The sequence below is a fragment of the Oncorhynchus clarkii genome, chromosome 2, assembly GCF_045791955.1.
Source record: "Oncorhynchus clarkii lewisi isolate Uvic-CL-2024 chromosome 2, UVic_Ocla_1.0, whole genome shotgun sequence".
In the NCBI taxonomy this organism is placed as follows: domain Eukaryota; kingdom Metazoa; phylum Chordata; class Actinopteri; order Salmoniformes; family Salmonidae; genus Oncorhynchus; species Oncorhynchus clarkii.
The window spans coordinates 91,932,550-91,949,597 of NC_092148.1; the positions used below are offsets into that span (position 1 = coordinate 91,932,550).

Here is a 17,048-nt window from a genome sequence, read left to right on the forward strand (position 1 = left end):
GAGTGAGTGGGTACTGCCTGACTGGGAGGTCAAAGTTGAAACAGTTTTCTGGGATGTACAGGGAAAATAGAGGCTAGAGAGACACGCAGTCCAACAAAACTGACAAATAGTTTCCATTACCAAGGCCCATTTTTCTTTGTGATTCATCTCTGTACCACAGTTGTGAAAGAGTGGATGGTGAACAGACCAGTGCCTGGTAACAGACTAGTCCTCTTTCAAAAAAACTAAACAGTTCAATTAAGGTTTCTAGAAAAGAACGGCCCTGTTTTTCAGTGCTCGGTCCACATGTGCAGGTATGTGATGGGGCATAACATGGAGAGGCATGGTGATAAAGTTATGGGTTTGGGTTCACTGCCATTTCCATCTCTAATTGGATTTCCAAATGCAATGCCTGTTTCCAATCAGCCCAGAGACCAGTATAGACACCAAACTAGGCCAGGCCAGACCTGAGCAGGCCAGACTAAGCCAGACCAGACCAGGCCAGACTAGGCCAGACCAGACCAGACCAGGCCAGACCTGAGCAGGCCAGACTAGACCAGACCAGACCAGGCCAGACTAGACCAGGCCAGAAAAGGCCAGATCAGACCAGACCTGAGCAGGACAGACTTGGCCAGACCAGACCAGACCAGACCAGACCAGACCAGACCAGACCAGACCTGAGCAGACCTGAGCAGGACAGACTAGGCCAGACCAGACCAGACCAGACCAGACCAGACCAGAACTGAGCAGACCTGAGCAGGACAGACTAGGCCAGACCAGACCAGACCAGACCAGACCTGAGCAGGACAGACTAGGCCAGACCAGACCAGACCAGACTTGAGCAGATCTGAGCAGGACAGACTAGGCGAGACCAGACCAGACCTGAGCAGGACAGACCTGCTCACCTCTGTAAATGCTGTGATGAAGGCTCCTCTGTTAATTCAGTGATGAAGGCTCCTCTGTGAATGCTGTGATGAAGGCTCCTCTTTTAACTCTGTGATAAAGGCTCTTCTGTGAAGGCTGTGATGAAGGCTCCTCTGTTAATTGTGTGATGAAGGCTCCTCTGTTAATTCTGTGATGAAGGCTCCTCATTAATTCTGTGATGAAGGCTCCTCTGTTAATTCAGTGATGAAGGCTCCTCTGTGAATGCTGTGATGAAGGCTCCTCTTTTAACTCTGTGATGAAGGCTCCTCTGTTAATTCTGTGATGAAGGCTCCTCTGTTAATTGTGTGATGAAGGCTGCTCTGTTAACACTGTGATGAGGGCTCCTCTGTTAATTCTGTGATGAAGGCTCCTCTGTTAATTCTGTGACGATGGCTCCTCTGTTAATTCTGTGATGAAGGCTCCTCTGTTAATTCTGTGATGATGGCTCCTCTGTTAATGCTGTGATGAAGCCTCCTCTGTTAATTCTGTGATGAAGGCTCCTCTGTTAATTCTGTGATGAAGGCTCCTCTGTTAATGCTGTGATGAAGCCTCCTCTGTTAATTCTGTGATGAAGGCTCCTCTGTTAATTCTGTGATGAAGTCTCCTCTGTCAATTCTGTGATGATGGCTCCTCTGTTAATGCTGTGATGAATGCTCCTCTGTTAATTCTGTGAAGAAGGCTCCTCTGTTAATTATGTGATGATGGCTCCTCTGTTAATGCTGTGATGAAGGCTCCTCTGTTAATTCTGTGATGAAGGCTCCTCTGTTAATCCTGTGATGAAGGCTCCTCTGTGAATTATGTGATGAAGGCTCCTCTGTTAATTCTGTGATGAAGGCTCCTCTGTTAATTCTGTGATGAAGGCTCCTCTGTTAATGCTGTGGTGAAGGCTCCTCTGTTAATTCTGTGATGAAGGCTCCTCTGTTAATTCTGTGATGAAGGCTCCTCTGTTAATGCTGTGATGAAGGCTCCTCTGTTAATTCTGTGATGAAGGCTACTCTGTTAATGCTGTGATGAAGGCTCCTCTGTTAATGCTGTGACGAGGGCTCCTCTGTTAATGCTGTGATGAAGGCTCCTCTGTTAATGCTGTGATGAAGGCTCCTATGTTTGTACTGTGATGAAGGCTACTCTGTTAATGCTGTGGTGAAGGCTTCTCTGTTAATGCTGTGATGAAGGCTCCTCTGTTAATTCTGTGATGAAGGCTCCTCTGTTAATGCTGTGATAAAGGCTCCTCTGTTAATTCTGTGATGAAGGCTACTCTGTTAATGCTGTGATGAAGGCTCCTCTGTTAATGCTGTGACGAGGGATCCTCTGTTAATGCTGTGATGAAGGCTCCTCTGTTAATGCTGTGATGAAGGCTCATATGTTTGTACTGTGATGAAGGCTACTCTGTTAATGCTGTGATGAAGGCTCCTCTGTTAATGCTGTGATGAATGTTCCTCTGTTAATGCTGTGATGAAGGCTCCTCTGTTAATGCTGTGATGAAGGCACCTCTGTGAATGCTGTGATGAAGGCTCCTCTGTTAATTCTGTGATGAAGGCTCCTCTGTTAATGCTGTGGTGAAGGCTCCTCTGTTAATTCTGTGATGAAGGCTCCTCTGTTAATTCTGTGATGAAGGCTCCTCTGTTAATGCTGTGATGAAGGCTCCTCTGTTAATTCTGTGATGAAGGCTACTCTGTTAATGCTGTGATGAAGGCTCCTCTGTTAATGCTGTGACGAGGGCTCCTCTGTTAATGCTGTGATGAAGGCTCCTCTGTTAATGCTGTGATGAAGGCTCCTATGTTTGTACTGTGATGAAGGCTACTCTGTTAATGCTGTGGTGAAGGCTTCTCTGTTAATGCTGTGATGAAGGCTCCTCTGTTAATTCTGTGATGAAGGCTCCTCTGTTAATGCTGTGATGAAGGCTCCTCTGTTAATTCTGTGATGAAGGCTACTCTGTTAATGCTGTGATGAAGGCTCCTCTGTTAATGCTGTGACGAGGGATCCTCTGTTAATGCTGTGATGAAGGCTCCTCTGTTAATGCTGTGATGAAGGCTCATATGTTTGTACTGTGATGAAGGCTACTCTGTTAATGCTGTGATGAAGGCTCCTCTGTTAATGCTGTGATGAAGGTTCCTCTGTTAATGCTGTGATGAAGGCTCCTCTGTTAATGCTGTGACGAAGGCACCTCTGTGAATGCTGTGATGAAGGCTCCTCTGTTAATTCTGTGATGAAGGCTCCTCTGTTAATTGTGTGATGGAGGCTCCTCTGTTAACACTGTGATGAGGGCTCCTCTGTTAATTCTGTGATGAAGGCTCCTCTGTTAATTCTGTGACGATGGCTCCTCTGTTAATTCTGTGATGAAGGCTCCTCTGTTAATTCTGTGATGATGGCTCCTCTGTTAATGCTGTGATGAAGCCTCCTCTGTTAATTCTGTGATGAAGGCTCCTCTGTTAATTCTGTGATGAAGGCTCCTCTGTTAATTCTGTGATGAAGTCTCCTCTGTCAATTCTGTGATGATGGCTCCTCTGTTAATGCTGTGATGAATGCTCCTCTGTTAATTCTGTGAAGAAGGCTCTTCTGTTAATTATGTGATGATGGCTCCTCTGTTAATGCTGTGATGAAGGCTCCTCTGTTAATTCTGTGATGAAGGCTCCTCTGTTAATTCTGTGATGAAGGCTCCTCTGTGAATTATGTGATGAAGGCTCCTCTGTTAATTCTGTGATGAAGGCTCCTCTGTTAATTCTGTGATGAAGGCTCCTCTGTTAATGCTGTGATGAAGGCTCCTCTGTTAATTCTGTGATGAAGGCTCCTCTGTTAATTCTGTGATGAAGGCTCCTCTGTTAATGCTGTGATGAAGCCTCCTCTGTTAATTCTGTGATGAAGGCTCCTCTGTTAATTCTGTGATGAAGGCTCCTCTGTTAATTCTGTGATGAAGTCTCCTCTGTCAATTCTGTGATGATGGCTCCTCTGTTAATGCTGTGATGAATGCTCCTCTGTTAATTCTGTGAAGAAGGCTCCTCTGTTAATTCTGTGATGATGGCTCCTCTGTTAATGCTGTGATGAAGGCTCCTCTGTTAATTCTGTGATGAAGTCTCCTCTGTTAATTCTGTGATGAAGGCTCCTCTGTGAATTATGTGATGAAGGCGCCTCTGTTAATTCTGTGATGAAGGCTCCTCTGTTAATTCTGTGATGAAGGCTCCTCTGTTAATTATGTGATGAAGGCTCCTCTGTTAATGCTGTGATGAAGGCTCCTCTGTTAATTCTGTGATGAAGGCTACTCTGTTAATGCTGTGATGAAGGCTCCTCGGTTAATGCTGTGACGAGGGCTCCTCTGTTAATGCTGTGATGAAGGCTCCTCTGTTAATGCTGTGATGAAGGCTCCTATGTTTGTACTGTGATGAAGGCTACTCTGTTAATGCTGTGATGAAGGCTCCTCTGTTAATTCTGTGATGAAGGCTCCTCTGTTAATTCTGTGATGAAGTCTCCTCTGTCAATTCTGTGATGATGGCTCCTCTGTTAATGCTGTGATGAATGCTCCTCTGTTAATTCTGTGAAGAAGGCTCCTCTGTTAATTATGTGATGATGGCTCCTCTGTTAATGCTGTGATGAAGGCTCCTCTGTTAATTCTGTGATGAAGGCTCCTCTGTTAATCCTGTGATGAAGGCTCCTCTGTTAATTATGTGATGAAGGCTCCTCTGTTAATTCTGTGATGAAGGCTCCTCTGTTAATTCTGTGATGAAGGCTCCTCTGTTAATGCTGTGGTGAAGGCTCCTCTGTTAATTCTGTGATGAAGGCTCCTCTGTTAATTCTGTGATGAAGGCTCCTCTGTTAATGCTGTGATGAAGGCTCCTCTGTTAATTCTGTGATGAAGGCTACTCTGTTAATGCTGTGATGAAGGCTCCTCTGTTAATGCTGTGACGAGGGCTCCTCTGTTAATGCTGTGATGAAGGCTTCTCTGTTAATGCTGTGATGAAGGCTCCTATGTTTGTACTGTGATGAAGGCTACTCTGTTAATGCTGTGGTGAAGGCTTCTCTGTTAATGCTGTGATGAAGGCTCCTCTGTTAATTCTGTGATGAAGGCTCCTCTGTTAATGCTGTGATGAAGGCTCCTCTGTTAATTCTGTGATGAAGGCTACTCTGTTAATGCTGTGATGAAGGCTCCTCTGTTAATGCTGTGACGAGGGATCCTCTGTTAATGCTGTGATGAAGGCTCCTCTGTTAATGCTGTGATGAAGGCTCAAATGTTTGTACTGTGATGAAGGCTACTCTGTTAATGCTGTGATGAAGGCTCCTCTGTTAATGCTGTGATGAAGGTTCCTCTGTTAATGCTGTGATGAAGGCTCCTCTGTTAATGCTGTGACGAAGGCACCTCTGTGAATGCTGTGATGAAGGCTCCTCTGTTAATTGTGTGATGAAGGCTCCTCTGTTAATTGTGTGATGAAGGCTCCTCTGTTAACACTGTGATGAGGGCTCCTCTGTTAATTCTGTGATGAAGGCTCCTCTGTTAATTCTGTGACGATGGCTCCTCTGTTAATTCTGTGATGAAGGCTCCTCTGTTAATTCTGTGATGATGGCTCCTCTGTTAATGCTGTGATGAAGCCTCCTCTGTTAATTCTGTGATGAAGGCTCCTCTGTTAATTCTGTGATGAAGGCTCCTCTGTTAATTCTGTGATGAAGTCTCCTCTGTCAATTCTGTGATGATGGCTCCTCTGTTAATGCTGTGATGAATGCTCCTCTGTTAATTCTGTGAAGAAGGCTCTTCTGTTAATTATGTGATGATGGCTCCTCTGTTAATGCTGTGATGAAGGCTCCTCTGTTAATTCTGTGATGAAGGCTCCTCTGTTAATTCTGTGATGAAGGCTCCTCTGTGAATTATGTGATGAAGGCTCCTCTGTTAATTCTGTGATGAAGGCTCCTCTGTTAATTCTGTGATGAAGGCTCCTCTGTTAATGCTGTGATGAAGGCTCCTCTGTTAATTCTGTGATGAAGGCTCCTCTGTTAATTCTGTGATGAAGGCTCCTCTGTTAATGCTGTGATGAAGCCTCCTCTGTTAATTCTGTGATGAAGGCTCCTCTGTTAATTCTGTGATGAAGGCTCCTCTGTTAATTCTGTGATGAAGTCTCCTCTGTCAATTCTGTGATGATGGCTCCTCTGTTAATGCTGTGATGAATGCTCCTCTGTTAATTCTGTGAAGAAGGCTCCTCTGTTAATTCTGTGATGATGGCTCCTCTGTTAATGCTGTGATGAAGGCTCCTCTGTTAATTCTGTGATGAAGTCTCCTCTGTTAATTCTGTGATGAAGGCTCCTCTGTGAATTATGTGATGAAGGCTCCTCTGTTAATTCTGTGATGAAGGCTCCTCTGTTAATTCTGTGATGAAGGCTCCTCTGTTAATTATGTGATGAAGGCTCCTCTGTTAATGCTGTGATGAAGGCTCCTCTGTTAATTCTGTGATGAAGGCTACTCTGTTAATGCTGTGATGAAGGCTCCTCTGTTAATGCTGTGACGAGGGCTCCTCTGTTAATGCTGTGATGAAGGCTCCTCTGTTAATGCTGTGATGAAGGCTCCTATGTTTGTACTGTGATGAAGGCTACTCTGTTAATGCTGTGATGAAGGCTCCTCTGTTAATGCTGTGATGAAGGTTCCTCTGTTAATGCTGTGATGAAGGCTCCTCTGTTAATTATGTGACGAAGGCACCTCTGTGAATGCTGTGATGAAGTCTCCTCTGTTAATTCTGTGATGAAGGCTCCTCTGTTAATTGTGTGATGAAGGCTCCTCTGTTAACACTGTGATGAGGGCTCCTCTGTTAATTCTGTGATGAAGGCTCCTCTGTTAATTCTGTGATGATGGCTCCTCTGTTAATTCTGTGATGAAGGCTCCTCTGTTAATTCTGTGATGATGGCTCCTCTGTTAATGCTGTGATGAAGCCTCCTCTGTTAATTCTGTGATGAAGGCTCCTCTGTTAATTCTGTGATGAAGGCTCCTCTGTTAATTCTGTGATGAAGGCTCCTCTGTTAATTATGTGATGAAGGCTCCTCTGTTAATGCTGTGATGAAGGCTCCTCTGTTAATTCTGTGATGAAGGCTACTCTGTTAATGCTGTGATGAAGGCTCCTCGGTTAATGCTGTGACGAGGGCTCCTCTGTTAATGCTGTGATGAAGGCTCCTCTGTTAATGCTGTGATGAAGGCTCCTATGTTTGTACTGTGATGAAGGCTACTCTGTTAATGCTGTGATGAAGGCTCCTCTGTTAATTCTGTGATGAAGGCTCCTCTGTTAATTCTGTGATGAAGTCTCCTCTGTCAATTCTGTGATGATGGCTCCTCTGTTAATGCTGTGATGAATGCTCCTCTGTTAATTCTGTGAAGAAGGCTCCTCTGTTAATTATGTGATGATGGCTCCTCTGTTAATGCTGTGATGAAGGCTCCTCTGTTAATTCTGTGATGAAGGCTCCTCTGTTAATCCTGTGATGAAGGCTCCTCTGTGAATTATGTGATGAAGGCTCCTCTGTTAATTCTGTGATGAAGGCTCCTCTGTTAATTCTGTGATGAAGGCTCCTCTGTTAATGCTGTGGTGAAGGCTCCTCTGTTAATTCTGTGATGAAGGCTCCTCTGTTAATTCTGTGATGAAGGCTCCTCTGTTAATGCTGTGATGAAGGCTCCTCTGTTAATTCTGTGATGAAGGCTACTCTGTTAATGCTGTGATGAAGGCTCCTCTGTTAATGCTGTGACGAGGGCTCCTCTGTTAATGCTGTGATGAAGGCTTCTCTGTTAATGCTGTGATGAAGGCTCCTATGTTTGTACTGTGATGAAGGCTACTCTGTTAATGCTGTGGTGAAGGCTTCTCTGTTAATGCTGTGATGAAGGCTCCTCTGTTAATTCTGTGATGAAGGCTCCTCTGTTAATGCTGTGATGAAGGCTCCTCTGTTAATTCTGTGATGAAGGCTACTCTGTTAATGCTGTGATGAAGGCTCCTCTGTTAATGCTGTGACGAGGGATCCTCTGTTAATGCTGTGATGAAGGCTCCTCTGTTAATGCTGTGATGAAGGCTCATATGTTTGTACTGTGATGAAGGCTACTCTGTTAATGCTGTGATGAAGGCTCCTCTGTTAATGCTGTGATGAAGGTTCCTCTGTTAATGCTGTGATGAAGGCTCCTCTGTTAATGCTGTGACGAAGGCACCTCTGTGAATGCTGTGATGAAGGCTCCTCTGTTAATTGTGTGATGAAGGCTCCTCTGTTAATTGTGTGATGAAGGCTCCTCTGTTAACACTGTGATGAGGGCTCCTCTGTTAATTCTGTGATGAAGGCTCCTCTGTTAATTCTGTGACGATGGCTCCTCTGTTAATTCTGTGATGAAGGCTCCTCTGTTAATTCTGTGATGATGGCTCCTCTGTTAATGCTGTGATGAAGCCTCCTCTGTTAATTCTGTGATGAAGGCTCCTCTGTTAATTCTGTGATGAAGGCTCCTCTGTTAATTCTGTGATGAAGTCTCCTCTGTCAATTCTGTGATGATGGCTCCTCTGTTAATGCTGTGATGAATGCTCCTCTGTTAATTCTGTGAAGAAGGCTCTTCTGTTAATTATGTGATGATGGCTCCTCTGTTAATGCTGTGATGAAGGCTCCTCTGTTAATTCTGTGATGAAGGCTCCTCTGTTAATTCTGTGATGAAGGCTCCTCTGTGAATTATGTGATGAAGGCTCCTCTGTTAATTCTGTGATGAAGGCTCCTCTGTTAATTCTGTGATGAAGGCTCCTCTGTTAATGCTGTGATGAAGGCTCCTCTGTTAATTCTGTGATGAAGGCTCCTCTGTTAATTCTGTGATGAAGGCTCCTCTGTTAATGCTGTGATGAAGCCTCCTCTGTTAATTCTGTGATGAAGGCTCCTCTGTTAATTCTGTGATGAAGGCTCCTCTGTTAATTCTGTGATGAAGTCTCCTCTGTCAATTCTGTGATGATGGCTCCTCTGTTAATGCTGTGATGAATGCTCCTCTGTTAATTCTGTGAAGAAGGCTCCTCTGTTAATTCTGTGATGATGGCTCCTCTGTTAATGCTGTGATGAAGGCTCCTCTGTTAATTCTGTGATGAAGTCTCCTCTGTTAATTCTGTGATGAAGGCTCCTCTGTGAATTATGTGATGAAGGCTCCTCTGTTAATTCTGTGATGAAGGCTCCTCTGTTAATTCTGTGATGAAGGCTCCTCTGTTAATTATGTGATGAAGGCTCCTCTGTTAATGCTGTGATGAAGGCTCCTCTGTTAATTCTGTGATGAAGGCTACTCTGTTAATGCTGTGATGAAGGCTCCTCTGTTAATGCTGTGACGAGGGCTCCTCTGTTAATGCTGTGATGAAGGCTCCTCTGTTAATGCTGTGATGAAGGCTCCTATGTTTGTACTGTGATGAAGGCTACTCTGTTAATGCTGTGATGAAGGCTCCTCTGTTAATGCTGTGATGAAGGTTCCTCTGTTAATGCTGTGATGAAGGCTCCTCTGTTAATTATGTGACGAAGGCACCTCTGTGAATGCTGTGATGAAGTCTCCTCTGTTAATTCTGTGATGAAGGCTCCTCTGTTAATTGTGTGATGAAGGCTCCTCTGTTAACACTGTGATGAGGGCTCCTCTGTTAATTCTGTGATGAAGGCTCCTCTGTTAATTCTGTGATGATGGCTCCTCTGTTAATTCTGTGATGAAGGCTCCTCTGTTAATTCTGTGATGATGGCTCCTCTGTTAATGCTGTGATGAAGCCTCCTCTGTTAATTCTGTGATGAAGGCTCCTCTGTTAATTCTGTGATGAAGGCTCCTCTGTTAATTCTGTGATGAAGTCTCCTCTGTCAATTCTGTGATGATGGCTCCTCTGTTAATGCTGTGATGAATGCTCCTCTGTTATTTCTGTGAAGAAGGCTCCTCTGTTAATTATGTGATGATGGCTCCTCTGTTAATGCTGTGATGAAGGCTCCTCTGTTAATTCTGTGATGAAGGCTCCTCTGTTAATTCTGTGATGAAGGCTCCTCTGTGAATTATGTGATGAAGGCTCCTCTGTTAATTCTGTGATGAAGGCTCCTCTGTTAATTCTGTGATGAAGCCTCCTCTGTTAATTCTGTGATGAAGGCTCCTCTGTTAATTCTGTGATGAAGTCTCCTCTGTCAATTCTGTGATGATGGCTCCTCTGTTAATGCTGTGATGAATGCTCCTCTGTTAATTCTGTGAAGAAGGCTCTTCTGTTAATTATGTGATGATGGCTCCTCTGTTAATGCTGTGATGAAGGCTCCTCTGTTAATTCTGTGATGAAGGCTCCTCTGTTAATTCTGTGATGAAGGCTCCTCTGTGAATTATGTGATGAAGGCTCCTCTGTTAATTCTGTGATGAAGGCTCCTCTGTTAATTCTGTGATGAAGGCTCCTCTGTTAATGCTGTGATGAAGGCTCCTCTGTTAATTCTGTGATGAAGGCTCCTCTGTTAATTCTGTGATGAAGGCTCCTCTGTTAATGCTGTGATGAAGCCTCCTCTGTTAATTCTGTGATGAAGGCTCCTCTGTTAATTCTGTGATGAAGGCTCCTCTGTTAATTCTGTGATGAAGTCTCCTCTGTCAATTCTGTGATGATGGCTCCTCTGTTAATGCTGTGATGAATGCTCCTCTGTTAATTCTGTGAAGAAGGCTCCTCTGTTAATTCTGTGATGATGGCTCCTCTGTTAATGCTGTGATGAAGGCTCCTCTGTTAATTCTGTGATGAAGTCTCCTCTGTTAATTCTGTGATGAAGGCTCCTCTGTGAATTATGTGATGAAGGCTCCTCTGTTAATTCTGTGATGAAGGCTCCTCTGTTAATTCTGTGATGAAGGCTCCTCTGTTAATTATGTGATGAAGGCTCCTCTGTTAATGCTGTGATGAAGGCTCCTCTGTTAATTCTGTGATGAAGGCTACTCTGTTAATGCTGTGATGAAGGCTCCTCTGTTAATGCTGTGACGAGGGCTCCTCTGTTAATGCTGTGATGAAGGCTCCTCTGTTAATGCTGTGATGAAGGCTCCTATGTTTGTACTGTGATGAAGGCTACTCTGTTAATGCTGTGATGAAGGCTCCTCTGTTAATGCTGTGATGAAGGTTCCTCTGTTAATGCTGTGATGAAGGCTCCTCTGTTAATTATGTGACGAAGGCACCTCTGTGAATGCTGTGATGAAGTCTCCTCTGTTAATTCTGTGATGAAGGCTCCTCTGTTAATTGTGTGATGAAGGCTCCTCTGTTAACACTGTGATGAGGGCTCCTCTGTTAATTCTGTGATGAAGGCTCCTCTGTTAATTCTGTGATGATGGCTCCTCTGTTAATTCTGTGATGAAGGCTCCTCTGTTAATTCTGTGATGATGGCTCCTCTGTTAATGCTGTGATGAAGCCTCCTCTGTTAATTCTGTGATGAAGGCTCCTCTGTTAATTCTGTGATGAAGGCTCCTCTGTTAATTCTGTGATGAAGTCTCCTCTGTCAATTCTGTGATGATGGCTCCTCTGTTAATGCTGTGATGAATGCTCCTCTGTTATTTCTGTGAAGAAGGCTCCTCTGTTAATTATGTGATGATGGCTCCTCTGTTAATGCTGTGATGAAGGCTCCTCTGTTAATTCTGTGATGAAGGCTCCTCTGTTAATTCTGTGATGAAGGCTCCTCTGTGAATTATGTGATGAAGGCTCCTCTGTTAATTCTGTGATGAAGGCTCCTCTGTTAATTCTGTGATGAAGCCTCCTCTGTTAATTCTGTGATGAAGGCTCCTCTGTTAATTCTGTGATGAAGTCTCCTCTGTCAATTCTGTGATGATGGCTCCTCTGTTAATGCTGTGATGAATGCTCCTCTGTTAATTCTGTGAAGAAGGCTCTTCTGTTAATTATGTGATGATGGCTCCTCTGTTAATGCTGTGATGAAGGCTCCTCTGTTAATTCTGTGCTGAAGGCTCCTCTGTTAATTCTGTGATGAAGGCTCCTCTGTGAATTATGTGATGAAGGCTCCTCTGTTAATTCTGTGATGAAGGCTCCTCTGTTAATTCTGTGATGAAGGCTCCTCTGTTAATGCTGTGATGAAGGCTCCTCTGTTAATTCTGTGATGAAGGCTCCTCTGTTAATTCTGTGATGAAGGCTCCTCTGTTAATGCTGTGATGAAGCCTCCTCTGTTAATTCTGTGATGAAGGCTCCTCTGTTAATTCTGTGATGAAGGCTCCTCTGTTAATTCTGTGATGAAGTCTCCTCTGTCAATTCTGTGATGATGGCTCCTCTGTTAATGCTGTGATGAATGCTCCTCTGTTAATTCTGTGAAGAAGGCTCCTCTGTTAATTCTGTGATGATGGCTCCTCTGTTAATGCTGTGATGAAGGCTCCTCTGTTAATTCTGTGATGAAGTCTCCTCTGTTAATTCTGTGATGAAGGCTCCTCTGTGAATTATGTGATGAAGGCTCCTCTGTTAATTCTGTGATGAAGGCTCCTCTGTTAATTCTGTGATGAAGGCTCCTCTGTTAATTATGTGATGAAGGCTCCTCTGTTAATGCTGTGATGAAGGCTCCTCTGTTAATTCTGTGATGAAGGCTACTCTGTTAATGCTGTGATGAAGGCTCCTCTGTTAATGCTGTGACGAGGGCTCCTCTGTTAATGCTGTGATGAAGGCTCCTCTGTTAATGCTGTGATGAAGGCTCCTATGTTTGTACTGTGATGAAGGCTACTCTGTTAATGCTGTGATGAAGGCTCCTCTGTTAATGCTGTGATGAAGGTTCCTCTGTTAATGCTGTGATGAAGGCTCCTCTGTTAATTATGTGACGAAGGCACCTCTGTGAATGCTGTGATGAAGTCTCCTCTGTTAATTCTGTGATGAAGGCTCCTCTGTTAATTGTGTGATGAAGGCTCCTCTGTTAACACTGTGATGAGGGCTCCTCTGTTAATTCTGTGATGAAGGCTCCTCTGTTAATTCTGTGATGATGGCTCCTCTGTTAATTCTGTGATGAAGGCTCCTCTGTTAATTCTGTGATGATGGCTCCTCTGTTAATGCTGTGATGAAGCCTCCTCTGTTAATTCTGTGATGAAGGCTCCTCTGTTAATTCTGTGATGAAGGCTCCTCTGTTAATTCTGTGATGAATTCTCCTCTGTCAATTCTGTGATGATGGCTCCTCTGTTAATGCTGTGATGAATGCTCCTCTGTTAATTCTGTGAAGAAGGCTCCTCTGTTAATTATGTGATGATGGCTCCTCTATTAATGCTGTGATGAAGGCTCCTCTGTTAATTCTGTGATGAAGGCTCCTATGTTAATTCTGTGATGAAGGCTCCTCTGTGAATTATGTGATGAAGGCTCCTCTGTTAATTCTGTGATGAAGGCTCCTCTGTTAATTCTGTGATGAAGGCTCCTCTGTTAATGCTGTGATGAAGGCTCCTCTGTTAATTCTGTGATGAAGGCTCCTCTGTTAATTCTGTGATGAAGGCTCCTCTGTTAATGCTGTGATGAAGCCTCCTCTGTTAATTCTGTGATGAAGGCTCCTCTGTTAATTCTGTGATGAAGGCTCCTCTGTTAATTCTGTGATGAAGTCTCCTCTGTCAATTCTGTGATGATGGCTCCTCTGTTAATGCTGTGATGAATGCTCCTCTGTTAATTCTGTGAAGAAGGCTCCTCTGTTAATTATGTGATGATGGCTCCTCTGTTAATGCTGTGATGAAGGCTCCTCTGTTAATTCTGTGATGAAGTCTCCTCTGTTAATTCTGTGATGAAGGCACCTCTGTGAATGCTATGATGAAGGCTCCTCTGTTAATTCTGTGATGAAGGCTACTCTGTTAATGCTGTGATGAAGGCTCCTCTGTTAATTATGTGATGAAGCCTCCTCTGTTAATTCTGTGATGAAGGCTCCTCTGTTAATTCTGTGATGAAGGCTCCTCTGTTAATTATGTGATGATGGCTCCTCTGTTAATGCTGTGATGAAGCCTCCTCTGTTAATTCTGTGATGAAGGCTCCTCTGTTAATTCTGTGATGAAGGCTCCTCTGTTAATTCTGTGATGAAGTCTCCTCTGTCAATTCTGTGATGATGGCTCCTCTGTTAATGCTGTGATGAATGCTCCTCTGTTAATTCTGTGAAGAAGGCTCCTCTGTTAATTATGTGATGATGGCTCCTCTGTTAATGCTGTGATGAAGGCTCCTCTGTTAATTCTGTGATGAAGGCTCCTCTGTTAATTCTGTGATGAAGGCTCCTCTGTGAATTATGTGATGAAGGCTCCTCTGTTAATTCTGTGATGAAGGCTCCTCTGTTAATTCTGTGATGAAGCCTCCTCTGTTAATTCTGTGATGAAGGCTCCTCTGTTAATTCTGTGATGAAGTCTCCTCTGTCAATTCTGTGATGATGGCTCCTCTGTTAATGCTGTGATGAATGCTCCTCTGTTAATTCTGTGAAGAAGGCTCTTCTGTTAATTATGTGATGATGGCTCCTCTGTTAATGCTGTGATGAAGGCTCCTCTGTTAATTCTGTGATGAAGGCTCCTCTGTTAATTCTGTGATGAAGGCTCCTCTGTGAATTATGTGATGAAGGCTCCTCTGTTAATTCTGTGATGAAGGCTCCTCTGTTAATTCTGTGATGAAGGCTCCTCTGTTAATGCTGTGATGAAGGCTCCTCTGTTAATTCTGTGATGAAGGCTCCTCTGTTAATTCTGTGATGAAGGCTCCTCTGTTAATGCTGTGATGAAGCCTCCTCTGTTAATTCTGTGATGAAGGCTCCTCTGTTAATTCTGTGATGAAGGCTCCTCTGTTAATTCTGTGATGAAGTCTCCTCTGTCAATTCTGTGATGATGGCTCCTCTGTTAATGCTGTGATGAATGCTCCTCTGTTAATTCTGTGAAGAAGGCTCCTCTGTTAATTCTGTGATGATGGCTCCTCTGTTAATGCTGTGATGAAGGCTCCTCTGTTAATTCTGTGATGAAGTCTCCTCTGTTAATTCTGTGATGAAGGCTCCTCTGTGAATTATGTGATGAAGGCTCCTCTGTTAATTCTGTGATGAAGGCTCCTCTGTTAATTCTGTGATGAAGGCTCCTCTGTTAATTATGTGATGAAGGCTCCTCTGTTAATGCTGTGATGAAGGCTCCTCTGTTAATTCTGTGATGAAGGCTACTCTGTTAATGCTGTGATGAAGGCTCCTCTGTTAATGCTGTGACGAGGGCTCCTCTGTTAATGCTGTGATGAAGGCTCCTCTGTTAATGCTGTGATGAAGGCTCCTATGTTTGTACTGTGATGAAGGCTACTCTGTTAATGCTGTGATGAAGGCTCCTCTGTTAATGCTGTGATGAAGGTTCCTCTGTTAATGCTGTGATGAAGGCTCCTCTGTTAATTATGTGACGAAGGCACCTCTGTGAATGCTGTGATGAAGTCTCCTCTGTTAATTCTGTGATGAAGGCTCCTCTGTTAATTGTGTGATGAAGGCTCCTCTGTTAACACTGTGATGAGGGCTCCTCTGTTAATTCTGTGATGAAGGCTCCTCTGTTAATTCTGTGATGATGGCTCCTCTGTTAATTCTGTGATGAAGGCTCCTCTGTTAATTCTGTGATGATGGCTCCTCTGTTAATGCTGTGATGAAGCCTCCCCTGTTAATTCTGTGATGAATGCTCCTCTGTTAATTCTGTGATGAAGGCTCCTCTGTTAATTCTGTGATGAATTCTCCTCTGTCAATTCTGTGATGATGGCTCCTCTGTTAATGCTGTGATGAATGCTCCTCTGTTAATTCTGTGAAGAAGGCTCCTCTGTTAATTATGTGATGATGGCTCCTCTGTTAATGCTGTGATGAAGGCTCCTCTGTTAATTCTGTGATGAAGGCTCCTCTGTTAATTCTGTGATGAAGGCTCCTCTGTGAATTATGTGATGAAGGCTCCTCTGTTAATTCTGTGATGAAGGCTCCTCTGTTAATTCTGTGATGAAGGCTCCTCTGTTAATGCTGTGATGAAGGCTCCTCTGTTAATTCTGTGATGAAGGCTCCTCTGTTAATTCTGTGATGAAGGCTCCTCTGTTAATTCTGTGATGAAGGCTCCTCTGTTAATTCTGTGATGAAGTCTCCTCTGTCAATTCTGTGATGATGGCTCCTCTGTTAATGCTGTGATGAATGCTCCTCTGTTAATTCTGTGAAGAAGGCTCCTCTGTTAATTATGTGATGATGGCTCCTCTGTTAATGCTGTGATGAAGGCTCCTCTGTTAATTCTGTGATGAAGGCTCCTCTGTTAATGCTGTGATGAAGGCTCCTCTGTTAATTATGTGATGAAGGCACCTCCGTTAATTCTGTGATGAAGGCTACTCTGTTAATGCTGTGATGAGGGCTCCTCTGTTAATGCTGTGATGAAGCCTCCTCTGTTTGTACTGTGATGAAGGCTCCTCTGTTAATGCTGTGATGAAGCCTCCTCTGTTTGTACTGTGATGAAGGCTCCTCTGTTAATGCTGTGATGAAGGCTCCTCTGTTTGTACTGTGATGATGGCTCCTCTGTTAATGCTGTGATGAAGGCTCCTCTGTTAATTCTGTGATGAAGGCTCCTCTGTTAATGCTGTGATGAAGGCTCCTCTGTTTGTACTGTGATGATGGCTCCTCTGTTAATTCTGTGATGAAGGCTACTCTGTTAATGTTGTGATGAAGGCTCCTCTGTTAATGCTGTGATGAAGGCTCCTCTGTTTGTACTGTGATGAAGGCTCCTCTGTTAATGCTGTGATGAAGGCTCCTCTGTTAATGCTGTGATGAAGGCTCCTCTGTTAATGCTGTGATGAGGGCTCCTCTGTTAATGCTGTGATGAAGGCTCCTCTGTTAATGCTGTGATGAAGGCTCTTCTGTTTGTACTGTGATGAAGGCTCATCTGTTAATGCTGTGATGAAGGCTCCTCTGTTTGTACTGTGATGAAGGCTCCTCTGTTTGTACTGTGATGAAGGCTCCTCTGTTTGTATTGTGATGAAGGCTCCTCTGTTAATGCTGTGATGAAGGCTCCTCTGTTAATGCTGTGATGAAGGCTCCTCTGTTAATGCTGTGATGAAGGCTCCTCTGTTAATGCTGTGATGAAGGCTCCTCTGTTAATGCTGTCATGAAGGCTCCTCTGTTTGTACTGTGATGAAGGCTCCTCTGTTTGTACTGTGATGAAGGCTCCTCTGTTTGTACTGTGATGAAGGCTCCTCTGTTTGTACTGTGATGAAGGCTCCTCTGTTTGTACTGTGATG

At 43.9% G+C, this 17,048-nt stretch overlaps 1 protein-coding gene across 1 annotated transcript in view; it reads left to right on the plus strand.

Annotated features, from left to right (window-relative positions):
- Positions 1-17,048, plus strand: part of LOC139376285 (uncharacterized) — a 1,125,987-nt gene that overhangs the window by 491,812 nt on the left and 617,127 nt on the right. The window lies entirely within an intron of this gene.